Consider the following 21954-nt stretch of genomic DNA (forward strand, 5'->3'; position numbering starts at 1 on the left):
ATCTAGATATAGATAGAAATTTGATTAATAACTAAATCCATATCCACATTTATATCCATCAAAGAAAAATGAATCTTGATGTGAATATAAAAAGACAACTACTCAATTCATATCTGAATATCCGATTCTATTGTAATCCTACTTAATTTTATATAGCACTCAAGAACTTTTTTAAAAAATAAATAACCATATTGACACGCTATGAACTTAATTATCTTCTACTTAGTAATATCTTTGATTTTATGGTTATAAAATTTAAATATCTTTTATCTGTATTTATATTTGTACGTTCAGTATCTGATTTATATCTGTATAAGTTTGAAAAAAAAAAGTATATAAATTTTTGCATCCGACTAATACCTATATTTATATTTATATTCATTAAATAAAATAAATATAGCCGGATATATTGATATCTGATCTGTATCCAATCCGGTTTCAGTAGGTAAACGAAAATGGATGGCAGGATAATATTGAACTATTTAACTAATTTGAACCATTTTGAAATTTTTTAAACTCAAGAGATACAAAGTGAAATTCGTCTTAAGTTGGATGAATGTCTGAATAACTTTTTCTTTTTATTAGTCTCCAAACTCCACACAAACAATTCTGAAGGTCACCGCATGACTTTCAGAACAAAATAATATCAGCAAACATGTAGCTGAACCGCATTCTTCTCCTACAGTTTGGTGAGCCAAGGGTACATCGAGGAGGGTCCTCTTTGCCGTGTCGCCTATTACTTACAGATTTCCTCTATCAACACGGTAAGTGAATAAATAAACGAAATAATTTCTTTTTTATGAAGGTCTGGATTTAGACTGAAACACCATCGACAAAGTTTCTCTTTTAAGCATTTTGATTCAGAAATAAAGCAAGATAAGCTCTAAACAACTTTTGATCACTTTAGTTAAGGAATGAGATAGGCATGAGACCAGGGACAGTTACGTTAGTAAAACTTGTTCATGCCTCTCTCGTGTCAGACAAAGTCATCCTCCAAACCCAAAATTAGTTCAAAAAATTTGTAACTAAACAAACTAGGCAAAAGAAATATCAAACAATTATTGAAAAATAAGGATAGGCCATGGAAAAGACGTGTCAACCGGACCTGCTAATGCCACTTATAATTCTTCCAAAAAAAAACCTATCATAAGCTATTCATGGCATAATATTTTCATTTATTCCTGGCTCTCTTTCTTTTCTTTTCTTTTCTTTTTTTTAATTTCCCGCGGAATAAGTGGGACACATAATCCCAGAGAAAAGTCATCGCGTCGAGCGGTCACCTTAAGAGATTGCGCACCAACTGTTGAACACTACAAAGCCATGATCCATAAATCAAGGCTAGCAGAATGTAGATCTTTTTATGATATCCAAAAGAGGTTTTCTACCAGCAAATAATGCTAGAAAAATACAGCAACAGATCTTTTTGCAATTTGAGTAATCTCAAACCCATCCAAAACCGAGACAATGATCAAATAAACTGTGCTACAAAATTGATATAATTATAGCAACTACGTACTTCAAACAACATAATAGTAAACAGGATGAGAGCAGCATATACCCCAACGAAATCGCCTGTAAGAAATAGAAAGCACATCACAAGACCATCTAACATATGGTGTTATTGACCTTTAAGGTCACAGTAAATTAAAATGAGACCCATCCTTCTTGAAAAAGTTTGATAGTAGAAGGCAAGCACAGCAAGCTGAAGAGAATCGAAGAGATATTAACCAGATGAGTTCTTAATCATTTGAGACAAGGTTTTAGAGCTTCCAGGTCTCTACAGTTCAAGCAAAAACTAAAACAGTAAAACTTTTTTGATAAAATTTAAATAGAAATTTGACAAATATTACGTGAACTTTAATATGCAGCAAATTAGAGAAATAATGATATACATCCAAAAAAAACAGAATTCCGCGGTATAACATCAGGAGCACTTTGGCTTTAGATCAACCTTGTTGGAGATCATTCAGCTTCACAAGGAATGCAATAGGTGGTTCTCACATAATACTCCAGGTGACAAATCCGTTATGATGGTCCACTCAGATGAATGCCCCACCCCCCCAACGCCGTTTTCTGGCAGGCCTCTGCTGCTTGACTTCATCTGTTGCAGCTGCAGCTTCCAACTGTGGCTTCAGAGTCTTCTCAGGTCCTTGCTTCAGAGCAATCGGCTCTTTGAACCGTTCCTGACGCTTTCCCAGCTTTGCTAGTGTCTCAAGTATGCGATTGCTGTCATATCCCACAAATATCTTATTATCTGGTGTAGATTCTTTTGCTTGTGTGTTTTTCTCTTCTATGTAAGCTGACCGGCTTGCTGCAACAGCAGGGAATGCTAATTTTTTCTCAGGATTCCAATCTCGAGTCATTGAACCGACATGTTGATCATCAGATTCTTCCACCAGCTGACCCTCCTCACTCTCATCATCATCATGACCTCGTGAAATACGATGTTTGTCTTCACATTTCTTAAGAAAGTGATCATCTGAATGTTCTTCTGACTTCAACTTTTTCACTCCCTTCTTCAAGTTAGTCGGGTGATTATGGGTTCCCTTGGATTTTTGGACATGGAGAGGAACCTCCAACATGCAAACTTCTTCAACATGCCTGGAAGCCTTGAGTTCTTTATCCATTGTATAAGCCACATCTCTGTGCCTTTCACTTGCAACTGTAACTCCATTGCCTCTTTTGGGGAACTGCAACAAAATAATATGGTAACAAGGAATACAAAATGCTAATAATGTATGAATATAGGTAAACTGCCACAGCCTTCTTATGGCTAAAATTTTCCACATTGCATGTAACAGAATAGTAAACAAATAAATCTGTTACCAGCAATTATATTATAAACATACTGAACAATGATCAGCCTGTTCTACAGAAACAGATACCTTAGCACAAAGAACCACACGATAAACCATGAACAGTGGTGGGATAGTTAGAACAATCATGAACAACATATGCACACCAAATGCAAAATAAGGGTGAAGAGGTGAGGGCCAAAAGCAAAGGCCAAGTTCAAGCATCAAATAGTTACAAATTTCTTCCAAAACAGTTCTGGTACTATCTATAGCTCTTTCATATGCATTTGAGACAACCGCCATCGTAAAGTCTACAAAGTATGTTCTTTCAAAAAGAGAAGGCGGCATAGACACCTTGGATACATCTAGCTCGCAAAAGTCACTGCATGGAGGAAGCAGACAACCACAGGTTGATACATCTCGGGCCCAAAGATAAAAAGGATGCATTCTCCCATGTATAACACAATTTATTTCTGAGTAAAACACAATACACACATGTAAATAACACATTTAAATTTTGTTGTCAACAAAGAAGCCAAAGACGGTGAGTATGCTTATCATTAATCATATTTTCCTCTCAAGAGTAATTCCAACAGGCAGCTAAGATATGAAAGATGTACCGACAAGTGCACATCTATAATCAAAAAATTATGAGCAATTTAAGTAATAATAACACTTAAAAACACGTTCTTGAAGATGCCCAGTGGGTGCGAGTTGACTGGGAGTCAATATGCCCAGAATTGAGGAACACCAAGTTCCCAAGGCAAACATACACCGCATCCATGTGTGCTCCAAGATTTATACAAAGACAGGAAGCAAGCACACATGCATAATCACATAATACATGCACGAACGCATACATAGGTATGTGCATGCATGGATATATAACTTAGTTCTATTAATAGTGGCGACATGCTTGCAGAAAAATTTTTAGGCACATCATGAAATTTGTTTAAAAAATGAAGATTAATATTTGATTTCATAGTCTTTCAGACATATTTTTCTTCTTTTTCTTTTCGTCTTATCTTCCCATCTCTTATTACTCTTCTTCCCTTCTTACCCTTCATCTGTTCCTTGTATTTCTTCTTTTAAACCTTCGGCTTATCCTCCATGTATGCAAGCTGCCTGCCACAGCCCCAGGCAATAAACTACCTAGGTGGGTTGCATCCCGACATTTCCACTCAAGCCTAACCAAACTAAGCAAGGATCTTGGGTCTACACAAGGTGCAAGGAAGCTGTAGGCAGGATTGATCTATTCTTGAAACAATGACCATAGATTTTTTTTCCAAAAATAGTGGCAGTGGTATCCTGCATTCTTTATATATTAGTGAAATTAGTATAAAACGGAAAATATCTGATAAGCAAATGCAAAGAGAAAACAGTAACCAATATAGGCGTATAGTTTGATGAAAAACACTAAACAAGGGGTCTGAGCATTCAGGAAATTAGATCAAAATCTCATGAAATGTAGATTTTGGATTTACAAGCTTGTAAAAAAGTTCACAGTTAGCATGCATGCTTATATATGATACTTTATTTATTTATTTACTAAGACTTGCATAGGAAGAAAATGTAAAGCTTGAACAATCACATAGCAGGATGAAAACAATTAAAGACCAGTCATAAATATCAAAGTAAAAGAAATCATCATCTGCAATGAAGGATCTCACTTGAGCATAGAGCCACAGAAACAGCCTCTAGGCATGCAAACATATTTACCTTTACTCATACCATTCTAACATCCATAACAACAGCATAAAGCACAAGTATCTCTAGAAACCTGATTATGACAGACCAGGAATTTTATCGGCTCAAACAAAGTGACAAAAAAAGAACATTATTGGAGAACGAAGATGTAAATGCAAGGTCCCCAAAAAAGGTCCAGCAAATTTTCAAACAACCCAGAAAACCTAGTTTCCACAACCCATATCTGCCAAAGAAGACAGACACAATAAATAATCCAGCCCATATTTGAGATCCAATTATTTTCCCACTTAAAGTATCCCTATAATGTTAACGAATGCAACTTGCTGTATTTTTGGACACTGAAAGTGCATGAAAATATGAAGTGACAGCACAAGTAGTCAGCAGCAGAAAGTAGTCTCTTCATATGTCATTCATCATTCTAGAAAATATCATCATCAAGTAGTATGCAAAAGTTGTAGCAGTCAGGCTGGCAATGAATGGATGAATAGCATGTAGGCTTGACTGCAAAAAGAAATATATTTTAGACAAAACCATATTCAGACCAGCAACAAGACAACATTCATAATGCTGCTAGGATGTTACGCAGAAAATCACCAATGCACAAATAGGCATAAACATATACTCATAAGTGCAGAAAGTTTGAAAACAATCCTGCCTAAGTCCTAATTCAACAAGAAAACTAAGCAGTAAGACAACAAGCAAGGTTGGCATAATTTTCAACTATTCACCTGTTGTCTTAGGATAACCTAGACCAAGACTACTCAGATTGTGAAGGGATTGTAAGTGGATAAGACATATGCCTGGTAAGGGAAAAGAAACTTAAAAACAAAATCCATGTATTACATTATAAGAAAGTTAGAACAATTATCAGCTCAAAAGGAAGTCAAGCCATCAACATGTTTTGAAATGTAAAGAAAAATCAAAAAAGAAAAAATAGAGAATGGCTTATCCGAAGAATATTTCGATATTATGTAAGAAAGCATGAGAAAGAATATAAAGTCGTGAAAATAAACATAGTTGTTTGCTCTATTTGAATTTAGTAACTTAAATACAATATAAGAAAGCCATACAAATTTCCTAGACATTACAAAATAATTGAACAGTTCACATCTTAAATTATCAGGCAAATACCTGAAATAACTTCGGGAAAGCAAGTGACAGAAATTCTGGCATCCTTCTACAAGTTCAACAAATTGTGCACAGAGCTAAAGCTGCATCCTCAATTGCCTTAGATTGAAAATATCTGAGACGAGTACAACCCAAGCATGAAAAGCAAAAAGCTTTACAGGTCATAAAAATCAATTGTATAGCAAGGTTCGCGGTACGGGAACTGGCACCCCTGCCAGTAGGCCAGCGTTACAAGTACGGTATCGTACCGTACCATGCCTTTCTGGAATGTACCGACAAAGGGAGACGAGAGGGAAGGGGAAAGGGAGGAGACAAAGGAAGAGAGAGAGGAAGGGAAAGAGGGAGGGAGAGAGAAGGAAGGGGTAGAGAGAGATGCCGAGAGAGGAAGAGAGAGAGGGCTCAACACCCGCTCTCCTCCTCCGGTCATCCGCAAGCCATGCTGGGTGGAGCCGCATTTCAAACGTAAAAGAGGCTCGGCCAACACACACACACAGAGAGAGAGAGAGAGAGAGAGAGGGAGGAAGAAATGGAGGGGGAGAGAGATGCCAGCAGAGGGAGAGGGGGCTCGGAAGCCCTCCTCTCCTCCGATCGTCCACAGGGGCTGTTGAATGAAACAAAGGCTCGATTCTGTATTTTAAGTGAAGTTGGCACACCCTGTGTCAACTTCACTTAAAGATCGGCAAAAAAATTTAAAATATGGGGTGGAGCCCCTGCGGACGACCGGAGGAGGGGCTCAGCCCAGCGGCCCCTGCGGACAACGAGAGGAGGAGAGAAGGGCTCCTCAGCCCATCTCTCCATCTCCCTGCATCCCTCTATCTCCCCCTCTCTCTTTTCCTCGCTTTCCTTCTCCGTCTTCCCCTCCCTTGCCGGTTTCTCAATGTGAATGTCGGAATCGTCCTGGTCTGCTGCTGGTACGGCTCGGTACGCCACAAACTGGGCGGTTCGGGACAATTCCACCAACACTGTTGTATAGAAATAATTGAACCACAAAAAAGACACAAAAGGTGTTGCATTCTTTTTCCAAGTAGAAAGAGAGGAAAAAAATGACAAGCCACCCCAAGTTAAAAAGACATGTCTATTCAACATGAGCATGACACAAGTACAGCTGTACAAGGTAGTAGACTTGGTTTCCGCAAATTTTGTTTTTACCTTTCTTTCCAAACCATTCAAATGCATGTTAACAGCATCCCTGCACCCTAAAGTTGCTAGCTCATGCCTTTGCTTATCAAAATTGTGCAGAACAAATTTATTATGTTCCCTAGCATCTGAAGCAGCATTTCTTTCATTAATAGTTTCCTTTTCAGCTCTAGCCAATCGGCGGTCATCAGAAAATTTTCTACCACCGACTAAATGCTGATAAACAAGACTCTTTTCATGTCTTGAACTGCCTTCACAGAGAAAAGATTCCTCTCGAGAACGCAAGTATGGCTCTTGATGCCTAAAATAGACTTCGTCATCAATGTGAAATCTTGGCTTAGCAAGCCAACCATATCTTTTCTCCACAGCAATGTCATCAATGTATGTACCTCTTTCTTCAGTGATGTATTCATCATAATCATATTTGTTTCCAATTTCATAAGAAAAATGATGGCGATTCTTGCTGCTTGGAATAAAATGGCATTCATATTTCTTATGCATGGACTGTATCTCTCTAATAGCAAAATGTTTTCTGTGACCCGCGAATTTTTCATGCGACCTCCATGACACAGGTAAGTGATTTCTTGGTGGATTGGTATCATGCCTACCTCTTTCACCCTCAGCATGGTGTTCATATGTTTGAGAATCCAGCAGCCTACCATCAAGATGTATCAACCTTTTGTCATCATATTCAATACATTTATTAGATCCATGCAAGTCAAAACATAAACTTTGATCAAACTTGTCTCTTCTTTTAGGGGTTCTTTGTTCTCTGACACTGCAGGATGCAGGTCTACAGAACCTGAGATCAAAGATTTCCTCTTTCCTATTGCATTTGGGTACACATATTTTATGCATTTCTTGTACATGTTTTTCTCTATATCTGTGTTCAGCCATACTATCATAATTTACAGCATCTGTCCGGACGATATGCTCATTCTCCCTTTCCTTCTTATGCCCCATGCTTGAATCCTTTCCCAAGAAAAAGGAACCACATTCTGAAATTGATTTGTCAAAATGCTCACAACGAACAACTCCTTCCCGTCGATCAACATAACACCATTCATGTGAGTAGCGCTCATGGTGTTTTATGGCATAATCCCTTCCAGCAGCTCTTTGCTCAAGTAAATAGTCTCTCTCATCCAGGTTCCTCCATGGATGGCTATCATGATCTCCCTTCTTGTGATAAGCTTTAGTAGAAGATTTTTCACTAGCATGCTTTTCAGCATACTTTCTACTCTTGTAACTTACTGACGTTTTTGTTTCTTTATTAGAAGACAAATGTTGTCCCATATCAGTAACATGATCGCATTTCCTTTCCCTTATGCCATAGGTCGCTTCGAAATGATCCACATCATTCTGGCACTTCCTGGAAGACTCTATAGAAGCTTGTTCATCTTCTGCAGGTATATTCAATTCAGCCATGATACTGTGTCCGCTTCTACTGCAACCTTTGTAACCTTCTGGAGAGAAGCGACAGTCGTAAGTGTTACCTTTAATATCTCCTAGCTCTGTTTTAGTCGCATTGATTCTGGAATCATTTGAAAGATAACTATCAGATAAAACTGACTCTTGCAGTCCAGTTACTGCATCCAAAGATGGCTTTCTGGTAGCATCATGAGTTTTCTCCAAACAGCCATCATCCTTTGATGGTTCAGAATGGTTATCAAGATCAGACGAACTGAAACTGTCCATAACCTGAAAACCAGAAGCAAATTCAGCTTCCATTGGCAAGGCATCAACTCTCAAAGAATCCTCTCTATCATCACCCTTCGAGTACTCCAGTTTGGCTTTAGCTTCTTCAGCAGCTCCCTTTAAATTAGTTTCTGTCACCCCAGGATAGCAATGCACGAGAGGATTGGTAGTTTCCCAAAATTTTTTATCATCATGGTCCAAAGACAACATTCTGCACATAGGAATTAGCAGATGAGAACCAGAGTTATCTTATTAAAAAACATAAGAAGCAGAAGCTAAATGTATATATGTAACTGTGTACTGATAGACATGCCAAAAAACACTAATAATAGAACATGCACAGCATAACATGAACACACCCTGCCAGCAACTACAATGCTATTAAAGATGCAAATTTCATCTCCCATGAAAAAGGAACCATATTATTATAACAAAATAAAGTTGGACAATAAGGATCACTGCTTATCAGGAATATAATAAGTTCAAAGAGAATAAAAAAAACTTGAAAATTTGGCTACATGGAAGACAAATAATGATCAATCCACGGAAATCTTAGTCCACAAGCATCCAAAAACACAAGCAGGCAAAAGAGAAAATATTGCCGTCACAACAGTCGCTGTCAATTAGCCATACCCTCTTCCAAAAAGAGTCCAATGCACCACCACCAATTGCTTAATAATAGCTTACAGGTGAAATAATATCACAAGTTTCTGCATATATAATATGCAATAAGATAATCTACAACAGTGGAATGAGGGGATTTATTAGGAAGGCATCTACAGTTTTTTGATATTCAACGAAAATATTCCATAAATCACTTTATTGCAGCACAGAAACCAGTTTAAAACTGCAGGACAAGGTTCAATTGTATGACTTAAATATTAATGCATGGCTTAGTAGCACAGATAGCAAAAGCATTTTTGGGTATGAGAATTGATGACTGGATAGGTTCTATTCTCCAAAGACCGATATGAGTGGAGCAGATTTTAGCCTCTCTTGTCAGAGTCATTCTCCAGATGAGGAGATTGGGTGAAGAAAGCACCTAACAGCTAGGGAGTTCTAATTTTGAACAGATTAGCAATTGTTTTCTGCTGTTGAGTTCTCATGTATCCCGACTTTGTAGGCCCTTCAATTTGTATCATTCCTTGGTAAAACAATTTCTAGTGGGGCTTGACCCTTCTTTTCCCATCCAAAAAAGAAAGAAAGAAAGAAAGAAAGAAAGGAGGAAGAAGCAGAGGAGGAGCAGGAGGAGGAGGAGGAGGAAGAAAGAATTAGAAGGTTTTGACACCTTTCACATTGCTATCTAGATAGTCATCCACCACACAACCAATAATCTCCTGTTTTGATAAAAGCCTTTTGTTAGTTGCCATGCTCATCCATAGAATGTCCCAGGAACTTCGTTTTTTTTAGTTTTTCTCATGCATACAAATATGAATTAAAAGGCATACATTAAATAAACAAAATAGATTGGAGTTGCATGCTTCTGACAACAAAAGTATGGAATCAAGATTTTGAAAAACAAGAATTTATAGTAGGCTTGCCATTTTGTTGTAAATAAGCAATTAAAAAAACCATTTTAAAGATGAAGAGTGCATTACGCAACTCTCCAACGAGAGCAAGCTACCAATGCTGAACCCGTATGCAGACGTCAAACATAAATCAGTACCAGTTCTCGCATAATTCTTCTTAATTTTTCTAAATGAAGAATTATGATTTCAAGGAACAATCTCAGAAACCTGCATGCTAAATCACAAAGAATATGATATTTATTTATTTTTTTGTTAATTTTAAACCACTGGAATTTTGGAAATTTATTACCATAAAAAAACAACCATCAAGCCTTGTTCCAATTGTTCAGGTTGGCTTGCATATCAAGGGTTTATATGGACTGGTACACTGTAGGATTTGTACAAGAATTTCTTTCTTTATAGGTCAAATAAGTCACTATTGGCATAATCAACAATAGATGAGTCACAAACTTACATGGACTCTCCTTTATATTAATTGTTAAAAACCATACCAACATATACCTTATCTTGACTAATGATATAAACTTAAATTACGCATATGTATGTGTAACATATCCATATAGACATAGTTGTGCCAAAGAACCTGTTTCTGCAGTTTCAGAGAATCCAACTTAGGGCCCTATAGATCAAAAAGCATGTGAATGTTCAGCTCTATGGGTTCAGCAGATTAAATATCTCACTTCATCCTCTTCAGCTTATGAACATCCATCTCAACCACTTTTCCTACTGTCTTCTGGCCAGTAGGCATGCAGTGAGTGATAGACAAGAATCGCAGGGGTAAACAAGCCATGGGTTGCTCTAATTAGTGTTAAACATTATTACTATTATTATTTATGAAGAACAACGATAGAAAAGAATATTTTAGTTGCCTGTTATTCTCTCAGAAGTAAAAGCTAGTTATACTGGATTCCATTAATAATATTATCAAAACTGAACTGGTGAAAGGATAAAGAAGCAACCAAAACTGCTAAATTCCTTACCCTTCATTTGGCTCATTCTGACATTCTAACATTGAGCAATCTACATGTCCTTGTTCTAAATGTTCAAGTTCTCCCACACATGGAGCGGACACATCCTTCATACAATCATCCATAGCAATCTAAAACATTCAAGCCATCAGCAATGTTAAAAAAAAGGGGAAACTGTCCAATACATTAAAAAAAATCAAAATAATGCACCTGTATCACTACATCAGAATCACGGTGTCTCAGTTGCCTTCTGTCTATTGATGGTATGCGTTCACCAACACCATTTTCAACTTCAATTGCTCTACCCTTTGGCTGGACATAAATTGACTGTATTACAAGTTTAGAACTATATAACATAGAGATGGTAATAAATCTTACGTGACTGAACAGAATTTCAAATGGCAATTAGCTGAAATGGATGCAAATAATGTTTTTCCAACATACGATCTGAAGCCCCATTAACCTCTTCTCAACATTTCCCATATCTAGGAAACTCTTTTCTTTATGTCCCCATTGAGCAGCTTTACTCAACATGGCTTTAGGTGATGCCAGCTCAGAGTCAACATATTTGAAAGTTTATTCATGAAAATCTTGCTCACAGGCTGCTAATAAAACTAAGCTCATAACTTCCCATGGAGACTAATTTTATTTACCTGATTTAGACTTGATAAATTGTAATCAAGGGTAAACATTATCACTTGCTGCCTAAACTGACCCTGAAAAATTCAAATTAAAGGTGTTATAAAGTTTAAGGCACTATATACTGAAAGAATGTCCCGTAACGTTATCAACAAGTACCAAGTTTTGACGGTAGCTTTCCCAGCTATCCTCATCCAACCGAAGTTAAAGTAGTCTGTTATATCCACTCGTGGTTGCCTCCAGGGCTTCTGCTCAAATGTGTCAATACTTGTATCAAAAATGGTCCTGCAGGAAGCCACTTGGTGGTCATCAACAGAATAACACAACAGCAATAAAGTCTAATGGAAAAGAAATGATAGACAACCAAATAAATAGCAGATCTGACAACCCCCATTCTGGGGATTAGACAGTGATCGATTGTTTTAGAGAAGATGCAGATCATTTAATCACTTTCCTATGAGTGAATACGTCATAAAACCAAGACAAGTTTTTCTATGATGGATTCCTCTAAGACATTTGTTTCAAAAAGACAACACGAAGTTTTCCAGTTCATAGTACAGAACAAACCTATTTCGAGGCATAGTGAAATTATATCCATTTCGAGCTGATGCAGGAATGCTTAAATTGCAGGATGCAGTAACCCCTGAAGATAACATCATCAGCCGATCCCCGTCGCCTCGTCCAGACATTGAAGTTTTTCCATTATATGGGAATCCTCCTGGACTAGATCCTACATACTATACAACATCAATGATGAGAACACACTGGTTTAAGAGGGTCAAGCATTAGAAGATTTGCAAGCATCATGATTAACATACTACGATAGCAATTCTTGAGAATATACAAAAATAAAAGAAAATTGAGCATACTTTGATGTATTGGAGTTAACAATGTTACATAATATTTAGAAAAGCAAGTAATTAGAAAATGAAACTAACAGATAAAAATGATATCCGAGAAAGGAGACAACAAATGGTACTCAATGAAAGTTTAAGGGATTAAAAATAAGCCAATAACCCCACAAAAAAGAGCTTCAATGTCACTAAAATTTGGTTAGGCGAAAAGAAAAGAAAAAACTTCTTTTGCTATATTTGGTTTGCAGAATGCAGTTGGAATGATATGGGAATTCCAACTTTAGCATCATTCCAATGTTTGGCTTGCCAACAATTAATGAAATTAAATTTCCTTTGGGATCAACACTCCCTTAAATAAAGAACTTGTTGATCTACTCTTACATGGGAGGAATGGTCATTCGTATTGCTACAGGAAAGAAAAGTTTCAGTATGCAGCATTTACAAGATAATTTGGAAATAGAAGATATCTTTGGTATGAATCAGTTAGTGGCATTTAAAATATAAAATGGGAATGGATGATTTGATTAATATTTGAATGTAAAATATTATTAAACATTTTACCTACTACTCCTTGGTCAAAGATATACAAAAAGATAACACTGATTCCATTTTAGAATCTACCTAGGAGATCAGACATTTGAATGAAAATATCATTCATTTCACATGCATTCCTTCATTAACAACCAATTTTTGTTCTTATCCATTTTTTTTAATTCTTGCAGATCAAACTTAGCATTAGATGCATCAAATGGACAATTTCATGTTAATTTAGCAGAAAACAGTGATTATAATAAAGGTTCATAAGACAGGTCTAAAATAAAATTACCGAATGATGCAGTTTGCATTTTTGACATCATAATACATTAGGTTATTCTACTTCTGTATCAAATTAATATTAACCTTTGAATCTGTCACACATGTTAAATAACACAAAGGGTGTATAGTATGAGTCACTCATTACAGTTCAATTTATTGCATATACAGATATTTGGTCATGGATGTCAGTTGAATTTAGATTAGTCTTTGCAAAAATTCAGGAAGAATTTAAGCATGGGTCGTTAATACTAAGAGGGTACTGATTCAACTTTCATTGCATTACATGAACAGAAACATAGTTCGCCATATGTTTTTTATATTTAATGATCTCTTTCTGAGGAGCGACATCTCTTTAGGGGCTGAGAGATGCATATCCAATGAAGGTCTGTTTATAATGTGATAATCAGAAAAAATATAAGAAAAAAAAGGATGACGATGAGGAAAGTATTACGAAGGTGGACATGTCTGGAGATTTTATTTAGGAAAGGGTGACGAAGGAGAACCACAATTCACCTGTGTAAATTCTAACCTGAAACTTCAGGTTTTAAATCCAGCATCAAACCTAAAAGCTCATCAAATCTGGTTTCAAGTATGGGTGGACCCAAACCTGATAGCCTCACACGTGTTTGTCTATGAGTTCACTAGCTTATGTGTCTATAGTTTTATATGAATACTAGACCTAAATCTCATAGCAAAAATCTAATAAGTGGGTTTCCCCCCTAAACCCCTCTGCTCCAAATCAACCCCCCCCCCCCCCTTTCTTTTTCTTTCCCCGCCCACTCAGTCCCATCTCCTCCTTCTCCAAGAACCTTTTCATCCACCATTGTTACTTTGACATTTGACACAGATGCCCTGTCTCTAAGTGTCAAGAAAAACCTGACATGGGAATCTTCTAAAAATCAGGCACGGGGACAAATCTGCATATATTATATATGTAAATTTATATTGATGTGTGCATATAATGAACAAGGAGTTAAACATGTGCTTCGTAATTTTAAAAAAATGATAAAACAAATGGTAAAATAACATTAGAAATAGAAACTTTCATATAAAAGTGTGAAAACTAGACACATGATGACCATGGTAACATAAATGGTGGTATGAAATGTCAAGGAGTGTCATGAAGCGTCTGACACATCAAAAATCCCAAAATTTTGGGTGTCCGAGTAACACCATCATCCACCCCTCAAAAGCCCTTAGTCCCTTTTGGCCTTCATCCAACATTCCACCCATCTTATAGCCACCTACATCCAATTCAAATTATTGGATTTATTTTTGAATATGGACCTCCCAAATTGCATTCAAGATTAGATTCAGACCTAGGTTCAAATCATGTAGGAGCAAATTTATTGTCATTGATATTCGCATTGCACATAAGGGCGGTCCAGTTGATGAGGCTGCCACCATTGCAGAATTAGGGGAGGGTTAGATATAAGCAGCCTTACCCCCACATGCAAAGAGGCTATTTTCGTATTTCGAACCTGTGACCTCGAGGTCACAATGGAGAAACCTTACCATTATGCCAAGATTCATCCTCTATTCGTATTATCTGTAGTTTCTTGAAATAAGTTTTAAAAGGTGGAAGCTTTAGCGTGAATGTAAGAGTCTAAGAGAGAACGTAAAGTTGAGAATTCGGTGAATCGATGATTTAGACATGAACCTTTAAGTTCCTAAGTGTTTCCCCCAATTCAAAATACATGGATGCATTGTTGGTGCCACAAGGTTCGTTTATGATCAGCAATTTCTTGAATAGAAACTTGGAAGAAAAAAGAAAGATACCTATCTTACTTGTTTTGATTACTCGGATAATCTTTCATGATTTTGGATAATTCAAAATAATGGAAATGGAATGCAATGGGAACCTACTATGCACTTCATTGTATGGGTTTCTCCACTCTAGGGAATCTTATATGCATGAGTGGTGTAGAACATGATTATTTGAAGGGTCCAAGCAATCATGAATGTCTATCTTAAGGAAGTTTTTAACTATTGACGACCTAGCTAAAGGGATATACAAAGAGGTCAATGAGTCTTATTTAATTAGTCATGAAGAAATAGGTACCATACATGTTCTTTTGCTCTAGAAAGTTTCTTCATCCATTTGATATCAACAAAGGCTACTAAAGGAAAACCCCATTATAGTGATAACTGACAAGAGAGTTGAATACTTAGCTCATAACTTATAAGACTACTTATGTGGATAAGAAGCTTTGATACTCTAAAACCCAGCTCGGCCACCCACCCCTCTTGGAGTCCACATCATGGATCAATGGTTCAACAACAGTCAATATCACAAATTAGTAAAATAAGTACTTAAAATAGTACAAGATTTTAAAAATATAAAAAGATATGACAACTATGGAAAATAATTATAATAGCATTTTTATTAAATACGTAAACATCTATCTTATAAAAATGATAGAATCTCAAAACTCATTTTTCGTCGAAAAAGGGACATACCTCCTACCACATATACCCTATAAATAAGTTGAGATAGCAATGGCTATAAATGACAACAAATCGAGTTGGGGAGTTGGGATGACAAGTCTTTACTAGCACTAATATTGAACCCTAATCCCAAAGAGTGAAGCAGTAAACAAAAAACTTTTCCTTTTTTATTTCTATTTTTCCCAGCAAATCTAAAGCGCTTGATAGAAATGGTTGAAATCAAGTTGACCCATGCAGGTCACTAGGAGGCACGAATTCTGGTCTTTAAAAGTTTACGATTGACTGGAATCGTAAAAGCTTCCAACTCATGAGTTGGACAGGTTAAACAGATCAATCCATCTGGGTCTTAAAACATTACTCATAACAAGGAACTCCACATTCAACTCGGGAAGAGCTACGGAAGGAAAGAGACAATTAAATGTTCTCCAAAACTGTTGAATTTGTCTCAACAAGTTTAAGATGAACATTAATATAAGCCTGCTTTTGATCTTTGAAAGTTTCTATGGTGCAACTTGTAACCCTGGTTGGTTCATTCTCTCTTTTTCTTCTTATTCACTTGCCTACTCTTTTCTGTTCCCTTTTACTTCCAAATAAATAAATATATAGTTTAGTACGTTTTTTATCCTTATAACTCGTTCTGATCTCTTTCTTGTTAGACTTTAATTTGACCAATCTATGAGATAACAACAGGCGGAAAAAACAAAGAAAGCAGAATAGCAACTCAACAGCATTAGCGGCAAAATATCGAACACGCATTTAAATAGCAATAGTAAGAATCAAGAACATACCCAGCCATGGCAGCTCAACTTTGCTGCGTTCCCTCTTTCAGTGCCACCCTGCACCATCCCATCAGTAGGCGACAATAACTGGTCTCCCCTCTTCGTCTGCCTCGCCCTCTCCCACCGCCAAGCCTCCACTCCCAATATTTACTCTTTGCGAAGGCGGCATCTTCAAAGAGTCATCCTCGTCCAAAACTATACGAAGATCATCTTCGCTGTCGCTGCCGTTGCCGCTTTCCTCCATTCCAAAAACCAGACCTTCCTTCCCCCCGTTGGAATCCACCGGTCTCGCATTGCCTTCACCAATTCGATCATCCGAGCTGTGGTCCTCACCGATCGAATCGAATCCCCCACTCTTCGAGCTGCTCATATTTCTCTCAGCCGAACAGGAGTATTGATTTTCTTGGCCACAGGGGATGCCCGCATTGACCCGATCCTCAAGGTCGCCATAGAGATCGCCGAAATCGTCCATATCACCATCCATCTTTGGCTCCCCGATCGAACCAAGAAGAGAGAGACCAAAGGTAACCAAGAATCTGGGAACCCTAACCCTAGTCAAGATGAAACCAAACAGCAGAGAATGAGAGCTGGAGCTCGGGTGGCTCGGGATTCGTTACCTTCGGATTGGGGAGCCAAGACTGGATTCGAGGATTCAGGGAGCTCCATTGGTCGCCCAAGAACCCTAATTCCAGCTCGCCCCTCGTTCAGACGACGAGAGAAAAGGGTATACTCGTCAGCAATTTGGAACTCGCGTCTTTCGGAGCGGTAACCAGGTGAGCCGGGTAGTTCTAAATACACCCCCCCTATTGCTCAGGACACCCCCCAAAAATTAAAAAAAAATTAAATACTCTCTACACCCCCCCATTTGCTAAGGACACCCCTAAAAAATTAAAAATTCCTAAATTACCCCCACCCTCCCCACCCCCCGCCTCTGCCTCCTCCTCATCCCTCTCCCCCTCTTCCCGCCCGCCTCTGCCTCCCCCTCATCCCTCTCCCCTCCTCCTCCGCCTATTCACCCTCCTCCTCCTCCTCCCTCCTCCCTCCTCCTACTCCTCCACCCCTCTACCTCCGCCCCCCATCCCCAACCCCTCTTACTCTGCATCCCCCTCCGCCTTCTCCCCCTTCTTTGCCTCCTCCTCCACCCCCTATTCCTCCCTGCTCCCATTCCTCCTCCTCCTCCTACCCCTCCTCCCCCTTCTCCTCCACCTCCCCCTCCTCCTCCTCCTCCTCCACCTCCCCCTCCTCCAACTACCCCTCCTACCCCTCCCCCCTCCGCCGCCTCCTCCCCACCCTCCTACCCCTCCTCCCCTCCCCTCCGCCGAACAGAAGGATTCTATTCGGTTGAGGGTTGCCGAACAGAAGCCTTCTGTTCGGCACTGGATCGCCGAACAGAAGCCTTCTGTTCGGCACCGTTCAGCCGAACAGAAGCATTTTGTTCGGCGATCCAGTGCCGAACGGAGCACGAAACGGAGGAGGAGGAAGGGGGGTGTACTGAGAAAATTTCAAGGGCAATATGGTAATTACACTAAAGGTTAGTTTGGGTATTTTTTTTTTAATTTTTGGGGGGTGTCCTGAGCAATAGGGGGGGTGTATTTAGAACTACCCAGGTGAGCCTTGCATCCCTGGACATTTGCCATTATATAGGGCTTAGGGTTTTTCTGAATAACAGAACGACCATTTTACCCTTGCCTGCTTGCCGGGATGTTAGATTTTTTTTTTTTATTTGTTTGGATTGTCAGGGATGATAAAATGAAAAAACAATATATACGAGAATGTGTAAAAAAAAATGATTGACCAATATATTATATATTTTTAAATATTATTAAAAAAATAAAAAAATATTATTTCTTAAGATCTTCTAATATACATTTTCTCATCCAAATTTTTAGACTGGTTTACAGATTTTGAGAATAATAACAATGAAATTATTTTTATATATTCTCTTGCAATCTCTTGAAAGAACAAAATTTTCTTTTAATATTATTATAATAGATCAAATTAACTACCGAAGGGGTTAACTCCTTACCAATTTTTAAAAGTTGAATTAATAAAACTGTAAGTTTCTAATTCTTATCCAACTCAAATGCATCGAATATGAATTCTATGAGCTAAACACAAGCATCCAAGTAATATAGATTACGACTATTCTAAGATTTCAAACAGCAGGACCCGTTACACAAAAAGATTTAAATCTTTCATTTTTTTTTTTTTTTGCAATGTTCTCCTCAATATGAGATGGAAAAGCCAAATTCTTTTCTTCTTGGAAAGAAATGAAATTTTGGTTAACATTCATTATCTCTCATCTTTTCATGTTGAAAACTCCAGTTTAATGTGAGATGTCCTCTTGTAACTAGAAAACCTAAACTTCTTTGCAAATTTGGGTTATAATAGCTATATAGAAATGAGAAATCCCTACCCACCTTCAAGCATACCAAGCATCTAATTTAAAAAATCATATACATGTTTAATCTAAGCAGACATGAAACCTTCCAAAATCCATCTCTCATCTGTTAGCTAGATATGTTAGATTTGGAGCCCGATGTAGGAAAGAATTGAGCAAATGTCAATCCCAGTCCGATTCTTTGACCAGTAAGAATCAAATACAAAATTTAAAATGTTAATAAAATTGAAGGTAAAAGAAAGAAGATGATGAACTTAAAGAAGACAAACATATTATGAACACAAAAGACAACTTGTAAAATTTGAACAAAATTTTCAACAAGAAAAAAAGGGAAAAACTTTACTACGATGAGAGCAACTAAATCTATACTATTCGGCTGATTTTTTCCAACCCAGATGTATGCATATACTGCAAACTCGAAGCTTCCATTTTCAAAAATTATAAAAATTTGCATGATATTGTTCATGAGTTCAAAATAGCATTATCCATTTCCTTCATTTAATCACTTGAGTGAACTACACAAATCAAATATTACTACAATCCAACCAAGTTGTAGACATATGTCTACATACTACATGGTATAATTTTTAGAATCTAGACATTGCTTTGGAGAGAGCAAGCATGAAATCACTGGAAGAAGATTCTTACTGCAGTATTTTTTTTTTTCCAAGGAAAAAGGAGGCCAATTTCAGATTGGCTTCCAACTCCTGGCAATTACATTCTTCAACTCTGAAGGTTGATAAGGCATGGGAATCTCTATCCATCAGATAACTGCAAAGGGATATTTTTTGCTTTGTTCTAAACTTTTGAGAAATCTGGAAGGTGGTTCTGATTGCATAAAATTGACCAATCACTGAATAATGCTAGGCCTCTTGCAGCTGTGAACCATGCTTGGTGAGAAAGATTCTTCATTTCTCTCCTTCCAACAAGCCCAGCTAGTTGCTGCAAATAACATTAGAACAGTGGGTTGGGTTGATTTAGGAGAACATCCAACACCTCCAATCCAAGCACATATCTTCAAAAGTTGACTGTGGATGAGGAATTCCAAATGATAAGCAAATTGATTTCCATATACAAGAGGTGAACTATTGCCTCCTATCTGCCGTCTTTTTTATTAAAAGGTGGATTCCTAGTCTGTTTTTTTCTTATAACATCAATTTTGTTGATTATTTTGTTTTCAAGAGTCTCCTTTTCCCCCTCCCGTTAGCCTTTGAAGCTTTGTCTTGTGATCCTAAATCTTTAGGTCTCTCTTTCATTTCATGAAATAGATTGTACTGATGGCCTTGCATCCCAATTAACCCCATGCAACGAAATAAGATAGATTAGATGTTCAATTGAAATGAATAGTGAGGATAATGCTAAACGTTCATCCACCTAATCAATCTTAATTTCACAAACCGTAGTACTTATGTTTACTTGCACTTCAGCTGTTCAACTGGACAATCTTTTAAGTAACTAATCTGCATTGTTCTTTCCTGTAACCAGTTTTAATCATCAATCCCGTCAAAGAGCTGCCACAGTTGGATCCATATCTAGTTTGAAATTTTAGATTTTGAAATGTTGGATTTTTTGTTTAAATAAAAAAGAAAGGGATTCTTGTTGCACTTAAACAATTGGCTACTTTTGCTACTCTTCTGCTTTAGAGCATAGTATGTCTTCACCATGTTCGGGAAAAGGTAAGCCAGGAAGTGATTAAAAGACTGTGTTAAACAATAAATTAAGCACATCAAAGCCACCTTACATATATGGAAAGCAAAAAAAAAATGAAGAATATAATAATTGAGTACTGCCGCTCTTTTGCTCCTAGCAGTCAGAAAGAGATACAAGGTTGATGGCAATGTGTGTAAGACTAACATGATAACCATCTACACCACAGCACCATTGGCCACCATATTTTTTCTAATTCTATTATTGAGGCATTCCTTAACAAGGCAAGATTGATCCTAAGATTTACTAAGGTTATAATATCCAGAGGTTGCGTCGTAATATAGAATATAGACTCAATGTTACAAGTTAGTTGCTTTTATTTGTTGTTGAAATTACAAGTTAGTTGCTGCAATAAGATTGTGAGTAGGTGACCTTAAACCATCACAAAGATGGTTTCTGACTAGTTTTAGGACCTGAGGCATTTCTTATTGAATTCATCATACTTGAATCATGGACAAAAGATTTAGTTTTTCCTTGAAGTTCGATATAATTTCCCCGTTGGTTGCATCAAACTCCATTTTTCTCAGTCTGTACATGAAGCAAAACTTATTCAAAACTTTGCCATAATGCCGCAACATTTGTTTAATTCACTTCTCCACGAACGCAGTCGAGAGGAAAGTTCTGAGGGGATTAATGAATTAATCTTACATAACTTTAAAATAAAAGCTAGCAGAACTAATGGTTATCTATTAATAGAGGCCTTTATTTTGCCTAATTATTAAGGCTTATTTTGCTTAGGGCTAGGGTCGGCAATCAGGCCAGGTCAGATATGGATCGGGTCGGAACACGGGTTGGGTCGACATATGGATCAAGTAAAATTGCTCTCAACCTAAGCCCGACTTGTTTATTAAATGGGTTAAAAATCTAAGTCTAAAACTAACTTAGATTAAGAACGGCTTGTATAATCTATTTAAGAAATGAATCAAATTAGGTTAAATAGGTTAAATGAGTTTAAAAACAAATTATATATGTCATAAATGGGTGAAATGGATTAAATAGATATTAAATGGATCGGTTTATTACCTGATCCAACTATTAAAATAGTCAAAATGGGTTAAACAAGTTATGACTCTAAATTAATCTGAATCCAACCCGTTAAATAGGGTTGACTCTTTCATGACCTGGACTTTTTTATCCCAGATCTAGACCTATCCAAAGTTGGTCGCATTTTTGCAACATAAATTGCCACCCTTACTCAAGCCTATACTTCAGCAACAACTAGCCTTGGATTCCATTTTAACCTAGAGATCTACTCCCATCTGAGCTCAGCCTGGTGGTTGCAAGCTTTCTCGATTGGTAGAAAATAGTCACAACTAGACTTCAAAAAGTAGAAGAATTAGAAGCGTACAGC

The 21954-nt window shown here is 37.4% G+C and overlaps 1 long non-coding RNA gene and 1 pseudogene across 1 annotated transcript; one reads left to right on the plus strand and one right to left on the minus strand.

The window, feature by feature from the left end:
• The first annotated feature begins 1666 nt into the window (after positions 1-1666).
• LOC113463611 lies at positions 1667-1906 on the plus strand. Its single transcript, XR_003388206.2, has 2 exons — positions 1667-1773; positions 1805-1906. It is a non-coding gene; the product is annotated as an uncharacterized LOC113463611 (long non-coding RNA).
• Positions 1797-16746, minus strand: LOC103720651 (annotated as a pseudogene).
• Positions 16747-21954: the final 5208 nt, after the last annotated feature.

This window comes from Phoenix dactylifera, chromosome 13 (assembly GCF_009389715.1).
Source record: "Phoenix dactylifera cultivar Barhee BC4 chromosome 13, palm_55x_up_171113_PBpolish2nd_filt_p, whole genome shotgun sequence".
In the NCBI taxonomy this organism is placed as follows: Eukaryota; Viridiplantae; Streptophyta; class Magnoliopsida; order Arecales; family Arecaceae; genus Phoenix; species Phoenix dactylifera.